The sequence below is a fragment of the Narcine bancroftii genome, chromosome 8 (genome assembly GCF_036971445.1).
Source record: "Narcine bancroftii isolate sNarBan1 chromosome 8, sNarBan1.hap1, whole genome shotgun sequence".
Lineage (NCBI taxonomy): Eukaryota > Metazoa > Chordata > Chondrichthyes > Torpediniformes > Narcinidae > Narcine > Narcine bancroftii.
In genome coordinates this window covers 150,279,091-150,293,229 of record NC_091476.1, presented here as the reverse complement: position 1 = coordinate 150,293,229, position 14,139 = coordinate 150,279,091, and positions in this window count along the sequence as shown.

Sequence of the window (14,139 nt, the reverse complement as noted above, 5' to 3'; positions counted from 1 at the left end):
CCATTCAAAAGTTCTCAAACTCATATAATGTTTGTGGATTTGTTTTCAGAGAATTGTTTTTTCATATGAATGATTTCCCTCTCTTGCATAGAGGTTCCGGAACTTGTTTTACACATTGATTTCAACAAACTCCTGCAGGGTTACATGAAGTGACCATTTAAAAAATGGATATGAGAGGAATTCCCTCCTTTGACAAAAAGACACTGGCTCTTTCACTGCCACTCATTTTGTGCATCTCCCAAGATAAGGTGAACACTACAGGAGACCCTCTCCTGAGTTTGGCTCTGCATGTTTCTGACTTCAGTTGATGACTGGCACTATATTAAAGATATCTCCTTGAAATGTCTTTAATCAGATGACTTGACATCACTGCTGATTTTATTTGAAGTTCTTTTCCAAAACCATTTACAAACCTTTGCTTCTGATCTGTCTGTAGAGGTCATTGAAGAAAAATCCTGTTTATTTGAACAGATTATACAGGTGTTTCTCTGAGTAAATGACATAGTCTTCAACATTTCTAGGTTTACTGGTTCTTTAAATAGTTTCAACCAACAATAGAATAGCAGACATTTCAACTTTCAAAATGGTTTCTATGTGTAAATGTCCATGTGGCCCTGTCCACCAACACAAAGCCTTTTTTAAAAAAATATATATATACATAATTTTCCTAAAGATTAATAATAACACAATTCTCTCACAGATATTTTTTAGAGAGATACAGCATGGTAACAGGTTCTTCTTGCCTAAGAGCCCATGCCATGCAAATACACCAATTAAACATGGATGTTTTATTTGAAGGGTGGGAGGAAACCGTAGCATACAGACGAAACCCATGCAGGCCATGGGGATAACATACAAGCAACTTACTGATAGTGCCAGATTTGAACTGGCCTTGGTGGCGCTGTAATAGTGTTGCACAACACTATCCATGCTGCCCCTATTTTTCATAGGTTTTAAATATTCCTGCACATCAGAAGCATTATGAAAGCTTGCAGCTTTGACATCATAATTATAGAACTTCACTTTGCTATTTATCAAGATTTTCATTCTGCCTCACTCACTGAATTAATAAGGTCATTTAGGATGACTCGAATGCATCAATCACCAGGATCAGCTATTCAGACAGAGCAGTTTAATTCTTGGCAAATGTGACTGTGACTGAGGAGTGCAGGCAGTGAAAGAAGACTTGTTCCTTTGCAAATCATCCAGAAGACCTTATATGTGGGCAGTTGCAAACAAGACTGATGATTTGGCCAAAGTTAGTACTAAATTTTTAAATTAAATTTTTAATTTTTAAACTTAGACATACAAGCCCTTTGGACCCACAAGCTCATGACGCCTAACTTCACCCAAATGACCAACACTCGCAGCACATTTTTGCACAGTAGGAGAAGCCCACGCAGACAAGGGGAAGAACATGCAAACTCCTCACAGACAGCACCAGATTTGAACCCCAGTCACTAGTGCCGTAACAGCACTGCGCTAACCAATACGCTAACCGTACCGCCCTCTCTTGTAGCTGAATTGGTATAAAATGGCTGCAAAATCTTCATGGCGGAACAATTTCATTGATTACACAGGAAAGTTTTCAATCTCATCTGCTTGGAATCACAACAAACTATACTTTAACGCAACTTATTGCGAACATCTCTTGCAGCTCAGTGGTCCTTCATTACGATAACACTGAAAAGTTTAGTCAGCAAAAATCTCAGTAATGCACTATTTATTCCCAATCCTGACCACTACAGTGGAAGAGTCTGTGCTAATGAATCCACTTCCTTAAAAAAATACTTTGCCCAATGCCTTTCAAATGTTTGTTAAGGTTCAGCAGTGAATAATTAGAAACTTCTTGCTCTAAGCCACTAACTGTTATTTTTGGGATGATTCCAACTGAACTGTAATTGAGCTTGTTAAGTTTGCTTAGAGGAAAATGATGAGCTTTCCTCCCCACTAGCCCACATGTTGAAATGTGCGCCGACAATGAAGTGTCTCGCCTCAAAGCTAATTTGTGTGCGTCCAAAGGCTTTGTCAGTCATTTCGTCCTTTTGATTATGGTTCTGTATCAAAGAGTTTTAGGGAAAAAATACAGAGTGAATTTTGATCTTTGATCCTAATTGTGGAGCCCACAGTGAGCTCCGAAAGCAGCTGCTTTAATGTGGTGCCAGAATGGAAAATGATGGTTTCCACTATTAAAGAAATGCACAGAATTCCATTTAAAAATGAATAGGCTTTTTTTAAAATCCCTTCTGTAAACTCAAAAAGAGAGAGCCATCACCCCAAAATACATGTAAATATGCATTTTTTCAATGGAGCTGGCTGCCAATTTATTTTTTGTAGGGATTATAAAGTTGTTAATTGAACTCACTTATTGAGTGTTACCTCATCAGTTAATATGTCATCACCTTGTCAGCCATTCTAGCTTGTTGCTATTGATTGTTCTTGTTGCTATGCAGTCCTCCCCATCCCCTTGTTGGAATCAATTTTGATGATTTTTCCATACTCTCCACATCTCCACGTGATGCTGAATTTCTTCGTATGACAACAGGGAGCATTGCTATACAGGAAAATGAAAAGTTCGCCAGAGGATTGATACCTCAGCCGCGACATCACAAGCACCAGACTTCACTCCATCGAGGACATCTACGAGGCGGTGTCTTAAAAAAGCAGCCCCTATTCTCAAATACCCCTACCACCCAGCCCATGCCCCCTTCACTCTCTTACCATCGGGGAGAAGGTACAGGAGCCTAAATTCAAGCACTCAGCAGCACATGGACAGCTTCTTCACGCTGCCACCGCATACCTGAATAATCAGTGAACCAAAAAGACTGCCTTACTTTTCGTGCACTATTTTTTAAAATTGTGGTAAGTTGATGAATGTTTGCACTGTGATTCTGCCACAAAACACCAAATTTCATGGCTTGTTCATGATAATAAATTCTGATTCTGACACGTGACACAAAGAAAATACACATTGTGAATGAGCTGCTAGCTGAAGTAGTGAATGGGGGCTCAATTTTATCATTTAAGAAAAATTTGAATGTCGATGGGAGGGGTATAGAGGGCTATGAACAGGGTGCAGGTCAGTGGAATTGGGCAGAATAATAGTTTGGCACAGACTAGAAAGGCTGAAGGGCCTGCTTTCTGTGCTGTAATGTTCTATGGTTCTATGTGAGGGGGAGTGAATGATCCACACTGAATCCTGTTGTTATAAAGGATCGACATGAACTAAAGAAAGTGAAAAACTGTTTCTACAGAGGCTCCAGTAGCTCAGTGGTTAGACCACTGGACTTGTGAACCAGTGGTTATGAGTTTGTTCCTCGCTGGGGTCTCATTTCTGTGAGGGGCGCTAATAAAGTGGCAACTCTGTCTTTCTTATGGTAGAGAAAGTTAAAGAATTTCATGTATGTTACATTTTAAATGTAGTATTACGTGACAACAATGGAATCTTTACCTTTTTACCTTTTACCTTTGGATTCTACCAAAACATAAATGGATGGTCAGAAATACAAATTCCAAGAGGAACAAAGCACCCAGAAAGCTGAATCATAAAGATGTGATCCTGATTCCTGAAACTCTACTGAGCTCCAATGGCAGAATTAGTCATGGATAACTGATAAAGCAGAAGACCCAAGTGCACAATGGATTGAGTTCCCAAGATAGCTGATGAGAGCTGGAGGTTTAGCAAGTATATACAATGTTTAATGAGAATTTCAGCTATAAAGACCAAAAACAGCCCAGATTTTTTTGGTTCCATGAGTGAGGGCTAACAGTACATGGATAATTTGGAGAGTGCAAAGTGAATCTCCATTAAGTAAAGACTAAACGGTTTGATACAAGTATTTAAAACCATGACAGGTTTAGATAAATGAGAAACACTTACCAAATCTGAAAAGTCAGTAGTCACTTACCTCAACTTTAATGCCGTCAGTTAAATAACCATTGAAGAGATAAGGAAAATATCCACCTTTTTTTCAGTTTGGAGCTGAAGTGCACTGCCTGATGGGGTAGAAATTCAACAGTAGTCTTTAAAAGAATTTTGATAACTGGTTCATGGAGAAAAGATTTTCTGGGGTACAGTGAAAGGGCTGGGATTTGAGAGTACCTAATCTTTAAATGAACATGCAAGGCTTGATGTCTCTTTAAATAATGCACACCTATGATGTTTTAGCTACATCAGCTGTAACAACAGTAAGTTCTATGAGCATCACCCACACAGAGATGACAGGTATCTTTATGATTGTCCAGGATCTGAGTTTCCATGCTGTTGAGCTTGGGAAGTATCAGGTTTGGTGGGTTCGCAAAGAACACAGTGTTACAATTAAACACAAGTATTACAATCAAAGGTAGCCTTATTGAACACAAGGGAGATGAACAAGGGAAGACGTCAAATGATACTTAATTACTCTACTACTAAATAACTATATTGACATTCACATCGGACCCAGGTTGGACTTTGATATCGGTGGCTGCCTATCTTCTACTTGGTATGAAACAAGTGTAAGCAAGCATGCCAGGCACAAGGGACTCTGATACAAGTGGCTACCTACCCTACCACACTCTCCCTCACATGTACACACTTCACAGACAGGGACTTTCAAACAAACTCTCAATTCCCTGTTCCAATGGCTCTCTGCAAGCACTGATCTATTGCAATACCACAGCTCAACTCAGTGTAGAGCACACCTTACCTGGTGTGGAGCAACGTCCAGGGCTTGGACCAAAAGGCAGAGAGAAAGAAATGTGGTATGCATCGATGCTTATACTGTCTGAGTTGGGCATCTGGCCCAATTATGACACATTAGGGTGGCACAGTTGGTGTAACACTTAGCGTATGGCTTTACAGCACCAGCGATCGGGATCAGGGTTCGAATCCTGAGCTGTAAGGAGTTTGTTCATCCTCTCCATGTCTGCATGGGTTTTCTCTAGCTCCGGTTTCCTCCCACCGTTCAAAAATGTACCAGAAGGTGTAAGTTAATGATGTGCGAATTGGGCATCCATAGACTTATGGGCCATGCTGTATGTCTGATTTTTTTTAAATTGAAAGAACCATTTAAATTATGTTCACTAATGGGTGGCCAGAGCCTAACCTTGATTGGCAACTGATGCTACTTCCAAAGAGGTTTCAGACAGGGAAGTAACGTGATCCTCCGCAATCTACAATGTTCTATACAGGGAGGCCACGGGTTCCTCCATAATCCACATATAACACAAGGAATTCTCTCATTCTCACAATAGTGGAGACCTTGAGAAATAGTGATTGTGAAGAGATGCCTTCCACAGTCAAACACTCATTTTACACATCAATAGAATATCTCATGGGATAGCTCATACCACAGTTCCCAACAAACAAGTCCCACAGTTTTCGTGTTGTAGAATTTCAGAACTGATGGAATGAAGAAGAGAAAATTGTGAAAATTGTAACAGATAAGCAGATTTTCTCTATATCAATGCTATTTCTATGAAGTGATATAATTTTGATCAAAATGCTCACATCTACACCTTGGGTTATCATCAAAATATGGGCTGACAATTAACAGCAAATATTCATGCAATTTTGGCACCAGGTAATGGCGATCTCCATTACCAAATGCTCTTTAACAACAATATAATTGGCCCATTCCTGACGAAGAGCCCAGGTCCAAAATGTTGGTTATCCTTTAGTTCTTATGGATGCCACATTACCTATGTGGAAGTAAGGGTTCTGCCTAGTGTAGCCTGATGTAGATTGATCAATTTTAATTGATACCCACATGTACCTTGTTGTTTTGTGAAAGAATGCAAAGAGGGTTGTAAATACTTTAGAGAAGCGAGGGACCCCATGACTTATGGTGCCTGGCAACCCTAGCCGAACTAGTAAATTTCCACTAGCCTAGAGTTCCCTGTATCATGTGACTCACAAGAACAATGCCCAGTGAAAGGGAGATACATTTCTGTGACTGGTTCACAAAATGATGCAATTTGTAGATGAACAGTGTGTAGCTTAATGCTGATAATATAATGCCTGTCATATGGGAGAAGACTGTTTTGTGATTGATTAAGTCAGATTGCAGCAGGGTGTACAAAGCCATGTATTTATATGTTTTGGAAGCTCCTTGGTCCCCTGTGGGGCTGACAGACCTTGCAGAGGCTTGTGTATGCAATGGAGCATTCAACAACATTCAAAAATGGTATGGTACAGTTACTGCAGAGAAATGGATTAAAGGTCAATCCAGAGGACCATTAGTGTGGCAGAGAGGATCACTTGGAGTCTCCCTCCCCGATCAGGATCTATCAGGATCATCGTCTGAAGAGGGCGCACAAAATCATTGAGGAACCCTTTCACCCCGTACTCAACATCTTTGAGTTCCTCCCATCAGGAAGGAGATACAGGAGGATCAGACCAGCATCACCAGGGTGAGGAACAGCTTCTTCACATGGGCAGTGAGGATGCCGAACGACCAAAGGAACTGCTCTCACTAACCATCCAAGACTCTCATATTCATGAAACTGCATTTATTTATCTATTTATTTATTTGTAGATATGAATATTTGTCCATCATGTGTATTGTTGGTCTCTATGTGTGTTATGTCTGGTTATATGTACGCGTGTTTTGCACCGAAGACCGGAGAAAGCTTTTTTGCCTGGTTGTACTTATACAATCAGATAATAATGAACTTGAACTTGGCTTGTAAAACCTCAGCAACACTGAGAACAGAATGTTTTTGAGCTCTTGATAGCAATCATTATTCAAATGTCCTTTTTTTACTTTTCATTACTAGTTTTCACATTTAACAGTGCTTTTGTTGGACATTAGCTTTGCATGAAGTAATGGTGATAATCTGTCACAATCAAACTGAAAACTAGATTTACACACAGAAATGCTGGAGGAGCTCAGCCAGTCTTGCAGCGTCAATAGGTAATTTATGGCCTGAGCCCTTCTTTCTTGGATACTGCAAGACCGGCTAAGTTCCTCCAGCATTTCTGTGTGTTTTACTACAGACAAAGTGTCTGCAGACTTTCAAGTTCCACTCTGAAAACTGGATTTGAACATCTTGATTTTTTTCATTGTTGATCCTGGTCTGCCTGAATCCAAACATTTTTTTTTCTTACAAAATATTCAACCCAATATCGAAGCCCATTCACCCATCCTTCATGATATCCAAATTAGATTGATGACCACAAACAAGTCAGTCCCTCCAAGGAGATGTCCTCCTTTCCCTCTCAATATACCCAAGCCCCCCGAAAATTCAATGTCTTTGAGCTTCCCTAATTCTGGTTTCTTGCATAAACTCAACTTTGAGTTGCCATTAACTCCACAGTTCTTCTGTTTATCTCCTCTCTACTTCTGCTCTTAAAAGCCTACCTCTATGACCAAACATTTGTTCATCTGCCCTAAAATCTCCTTATTCAGCTGAGTGTCCAGTTTTATTCCAACTATTCCTCTGAAGTACTTGGAACATTTCTATTTAGTTAAAATTAGAGCACAATTATGTGTTGTTTTTGTTGTAAATTAAATTATTTTTCCATTGAAACAAAAAAAAATGGGAGAAGCAATGTTGCCCATTATACTGGCACTAAAAGTGACAATTGCACCTTTGAATGTAACCAGCAAGAATTATTGGGCATTCACTTGTTTCCAGTCTCTTTTCGTATCCATTTACAGTGCCCTTCACAATGTTTGTGACAGACACTTCTTTTTCTTTCCCCCTGTGCCCCACAGTTTTAAATTTGTAAACAAACAATTCACATGTGATTAAAGTGCACAGTCCAGATTTTATTCAAGGTTATTTGTAAATATTTTGGTTTGACCATGCAGAGATCGCATCACTTTTTACACATTGTTCTCCCATTTTGGGGCACAATAATGTTTAGGACATTTGGCTTCACAGGCGTTTGTGACTACTCAGGTATGTTTCATTGCTTCATTGGTGCAGGTATAAGAGAGCGAGGCTTGCTTCTAAGCTTTTGATCACCTTTGGCGCCTGGTTGCCATTTTTCAACATGAGGACCAGAGCTGTGCCATTGAAAGTCAAAGAACCCATGAGCAGCTCGGTTGGCGTAGCAGTTAGCGCAATGCCTTTACAGACCTAGTGATTAGGACCAGGGTTTAAAGTTGTGCTGTCTGTAAGGAGTTTATGCGCTCTCCCCATGGCTGCATGAGTTTTCCTCAGAGGCTCCAGTAGATTGGGCGGCATGGTCTCATGGGCTGAAATGGTCTCACGAACCTCAGGTGACACAAAGTGAATAAAGCATTTCAAAAGAGTGTTGTAATCTAAATTTAATAATTTAAGAGGTTGAAAAACAGTGAGACGTTGCCCAAATCTTAGGATTACCAAAATCAACAGTTTGAAGCATCATTAAGAAGAAAAAGCGTACTGGCGAGCTCAGTGATCATAAAGGAACTGTGGGCCAAGGAAGATATATATTGCCAATGACAGAGAAATCTTATCATGGTGAAGAAAAATCCCCAAATGCTCTTTGACAGATCAGAAACACTCTTCAGGAGGCAGGTGTGGATGTGTCAATGAATACTGTCTGCAGAAGACTTCGTGAACAGAAATGCAGAGGATACATTGCAAGATGTGAACCACTAGTTATACACAGAAACAGGATAGTCAGATTACAGTATTTAAACAAGCCTGCAGAATTATGGAAAAAGGTCTTGTGGACAGATGAGACCAAGATTACCCTGTCTCAGAGAACAAAGTGTGGAGGTGTAAAGGAACTGTCCAAGATCCAAAAAATACCAGCTCATCTGTGAAACATGGTGGTGGGGGAGTTATGGTCTGGGCTGCTACATGTTCTGGTGCCGTTAATACTCATTGATGATGTAACCTGCTGATGGCAGTAGCAAAATTAATTTTTAGATACATGGAAACAGCTTATCTGCTCAAGTTTGAGAAAATGTCTCCAAACTCATTGGACGGTGCTTCATCCTTACAGCAAGACAATGATTCCAAACAAACTGCTGAAGCAACGTTGGGGTTTTTCAAAGCTAAAAACTTGATACTTCTTGAATGGCCAAGTCAGTATCCAAATCTAAATCCAAATGAGCCCACATGTGCTGAAGAGAATACTTACAAGCCCCCGAAACAAGCAGAAGCTGAAGATGCCTGTACTAGAGGCGTGGCAGAGCATCACCAGAGAAGATATTCAGCACTTGGTGATGTCCGTCAATCACAGACTTCAAGCAGTCAATGTAACAAAGTACTAAACATGACTGCCATTTACCATTGCTATGTCCCAAATATTATGGTGCCCTGAAATATAAAGCCATGGAACCATAGAACACTACAGCACAGAAAACATCATTTGGCCCTTCTAATCTGTTCCAAAAACACCATACTGCTAGTCCCACTGACCTGCCCCCATTCTTTAACCCTCCAAACCTCTCTATGAATAAAAAATGCCGTAATTTCTACATGGTCAAACCAAAATGTACACAAATTCCCTTTAATATAATCTGGAATGTGCACTTTAATCACATATCATTGTTTGATTCCCTATTTAAAACAGAGGAGCACAGGGGCAAATAAAGGAAAAAAAATGTCTTTATGCCAAACATTATGGAGGGCACAGTATCAATTTGAGACTCTGCTTACCCTCTAGAGAATTAATTAAGTCACTTAAGCTTCCAAAACAGTCACTGCAAAAGGTGATTGCCAAATATAGTTTTTCTTCCCTGAGCATTATTAACTACTTTTTAATTTTCAATTGATTATTACTGTATAAAACTAATCAAACTCATTAAATTTTCTTTTACATGTGAAGACAGATGTTTTAACAGCTAAAATCAACACCAATTCAACTACATTTCTCAAGGTTATGTTATTCCAGTAATCTCCAGAGAATCAAAATCAGAATTTATTGTCATGAACCACGTGTCACAAAATTCATTGATTCGCAGCTGCATGACGGCTGCAAAATTTATCTAAATTACCTGTTTTAAAAAATAAATAAATTAGATCAAAAGAAAAGTGAGTTAGTGTCTGTGTTTCATTGTCCATTCAGAAATCTGTTGGCAGAGGAAAATAAGCTGTTGGATGTTTGTCTTCAGACTCGTGTACATCCTTCCTTATAGTAACAGTGAGAGAGGGCAAGGCCTGAGTGGTGAGGATCCTTGAGGATAGAGGCTGTTTTCTTGAAATACCACCTCCTGTTGATGATGCTGGCCAAGTTCACAACTCTCTGTCGTCTTTTCCTGTCCTGTGCATTGGCACCTCCATACCAGAGAGTGATGCAACCAGTCAGAATACTCTATGGGGTACATCTGTATAAATTGCAAGTCTTTGGTGACTTACTGAATCTCCTCACACTCCTCACGAAATACAGCTGCTGGTGAGTTTTTTTCATGATTGCATCGCCATGGAGGCCTCAGGATAGATCTTCAGAGATGTTGACACCCAGGAATTTGAAGTTTGTAACCCTTTCCACTGCTGACCCCTCGATAAAATCTGGTTTATGTTCTGCTGATCTCCCCTTCCTGTAGTCCACAATCAGCCCCTTGGTTTTGCTAATGTTGAGTGTAAGGTTGTTCCTGTGACACCACTCAACTGGCTGCTCTCTCTCCCTCCTGTATATTTCCTTATTGCCATCTGTGATTCTGCTGACGGTGATTGTATTATTGGCAAATTCGTAGAATTTATAGAAGAAGGATCATGTGGAATAAAAATAAATTTGCATTATGGATCACTTTCATGAACCTCAGGTGACACAAAGTGAATAAAGCATTTCAAAAGAGTGTTGTAATTGTTATGAGCCCAGAGGACTCCAAATCCCAGCAGAAATAGATATTCACTAAGCCAAATGGTTACTTAAACAAAAATTGCTTTTAATTATCTTTAAACATGAAAACAGAATCACACTTTAACTTATCAATATTGACTTACTTAACCTAACTTAACTCCTTCTAATTCTAAGCACACGTGGATGTAATGTGTATGTAAGCTCAGAAAAGTTCTTTGGTTCACAGTCCAATCTCACTTCTCATTCCTCCAAGTTCACTGGTTGCAGGCAATTCTTATACTGTGCACAGAATTTAACATTTATAAAGTTCACCAGGATTTGGTGCTTGAAAGGTAAATGGTTACCACTCAGAAAGGTTCTTGTCAGTTTTCAGAGAGAGAGAGATCTGTTGTTCCTTTTTAATCAGCCACTTCAGTGTCTTGCTGACAAAACTTGCCCGTTCTCCAGATAACCTCTTTCTTTCAGATCACCACTGAGTTCCTTTCTGTTTCTCTTATTTCAAGTGAAACATCAGACAGCCAGTCCTCTCCTCTTGCATGAACCACAAGGGCTTTGACCAGGCCATCTTCCAGATGGGCTTTCCATAAGCTTGCCAGCTTGTCCTGTTCCAGTCCCAGTTGCTTCTTCTGACTGTAACTCTCTCTCTCTCTCTCTCTCTCTCTCTCTCTCTCTCTCTCTCAGAGAAAGCCTGTTTGATTCTCTCTGTTTGCAAAACCACTTGACCCTCTTAGAACAGCAAGCTCTCTTCCAGACAGAAGCAGCTCTGACATACTCTTTCATCTGTTGCTTTTTGTAAACAACAATCCATTAGTGGTCTCTTGAGAACTCTTCAAAGCTCTTGGAAAAGCTCTGAGGCTCTGATATGTTTAGCATGGAGAAGAGCCCCTGTATTTTAAATAAGATCTGTTTTAAAATGTTTGTATGTAACTACGCTAACAAACCTTTCCCAATTTATCTCCCTAAAACATATCTATATACTCTGTCACATAATATGAGAAATTATACCTCTAGTTGGATCTCCCACAAACACCATCAGGAAATAAGCAGATCATCTGTTTTTGTGACTTCTGCTAAAAATTATTTTACAGAGTACAGAGAAAGCATACACTTGGTGTCTGACATAAAGTCTTGAGAGATTGTCTATATTTAGATTATATTGGACAACAAATTTTTTTGAAAAAAAAAATTGGGGACTATAATAGACAACTTCAAGCTGAACACAAAGGTAATTTCAGATTGGCTGTATCACGCAGGAAGTTGGAGAAACGTTAAATTAAATTTTAATGTATTTAGCATGTTTTATCACATAATGACGCTGATACATTGCATTAGTTCAACTGACCTGAAAATATTTTGCCGCTGATTTCCATTTGTACTCAGCATCTGATGCCTCTTATATCAGTGTCCAACAATAGTCCGCCAGCATTGATGGATTCCAGTTGCCTTGATACCGCTTGTCCACGGTCGCAATGTCCTGGTGAAACCTTTCACCATGTTCATCACTGACTGCACCAAGAAGTCCAAGGGCAAATGCAGAAAATGAATTTTCAATGACATGTTGCACTTATGCTTGAAGTAAATTTAAAATAAAACAGGAAATCAAAAATAGGTCATATCTAAAAGATGGCACGTGATAAGAATATTTTAAGGTGATTTTCATGATCAGCAGCCCAAAATCCACACAAAAGTGTTCAGGAAAAAAAATCTTCAATGTCCAGTGACATTGGCCTTCAGTGCTAGAATGTGGTATCAGTCATGGTCCAGCACTCCCTCAGTAACACAAGGACGTATTCTCCTAGAAGATTCACTTGGGAATGAATTTGCACCCACAATCTGAAATCGGAGACAAGTGTGCCATCATATGGATTGATAGCAGTCGGTCAGTTTCAACCTTAGTTTTGGATGAAACATCTTTTCCAGAGTCTGCGCACACCCTTACTTCTAATCAATAGGCCACAGCCTTACTTCTAATTAATAGGCCACACCCTTACTTCTAATCAATAGGCCACAGTCAGCTTTCAAGTCAGAAAACAACTTTACTTCTGTTCAGACTTTTATTTAAATTGCTAGAACAATGATATGGCCTACTGTAACTGTGCAAGGAAGGAATTTAATGCTTGACATGGAATATTTTTAGATCACATATTATCATCTTCAACCTGCTAATGTTTTATGAAAAGCTGTCAAGCATTTTCTAAGATAAAGACATAGAACAAAGGAACACTACAGCACAGAAACAGGCCCCTTTAGCCCTTTTAGTGGGTGCTGAACCATTTTTTTTTGCCTAGTCCCACTGACCTGCACCCAATCCATAGCCCTCCATACCTCTCCCATCCATGTAACTATCCATATTCATCTTAAATGTTAAAATGGAGCCCACATTCATTACATCAGCTGGCAGCTTGTTCCATACTCCCACCACTCTCCATGTGAATAAATTCCCCCCCAAATTTTCCCCTTTCACTCTTAACCCATGTCTTTTGGTTTATATTTCACCTATTCTCAGTGGAAAAAGCCTATCTACATTTACTCTGTCCATCCCCTCATAATTTTAAATAGTTCTATCAAATCTCCCCTCATTCTTCTACACTCCAGGGAACACAGAACTAACCTGTTTAACCTTTTCATATAACTTAGTTCCTAAAGTCGAGGCAACATCCTAGTATATCTTCTCTGCACTCTTTCTACCTTATTGATATACTTCCTGTAGTTAGGTGACCCAAACTGCACACAATACTCCAAATTTAGCCTCACTAATGTCTTATACAACTTTACCATAATATCCCAACTCCTATTTTCAATACTTTGATTTATGAAGGCCAATATGCCAAAAGTTCTCCTTACAACCATATCCACCTGTGACACCACATTCAGGGAGTTAAGAATCTGTATTCCCAGATCCCTCTGTTCTACCACACTCCTTAGTGCACTTCCATTCACTCTCTATGTCCTTTCTTGGTTTGCCTTTCCAAAATAAAACACCTCACACTTGTCTGCATTAAATTCCATCTACCATTTTTTTCAGATGGTCCAGATTCCTCTGCGAACTTTGAAAACCTTCACTGTCCAAAACTTCTCCAATTGTAATGTCATCTGCAAACTTTCTGATCCAATTTACCACATTATCATCCAGATCATTGATACAGATGACAAACAGCAATGGTCCCAGCACCAATCTCTGAGGCACAACACTAGTTACAGGCCTCCAGTCTAAGAAGCCTTCCATTGCCCAGCCATTAGTGAATCCAGTTCACTACTTCACCAAGAATACCAAGCATCCGAACCTTCCTGACTAATCTCCCATGTGGAACCCTGCCAAAGGGTTCATGTAGACAACATCCACAGCCTTTCTTCTGTCAACTTTCCAGGTAACCACCTCGAAAAACTACAAGATAGTATGGTAACGTTTGGAT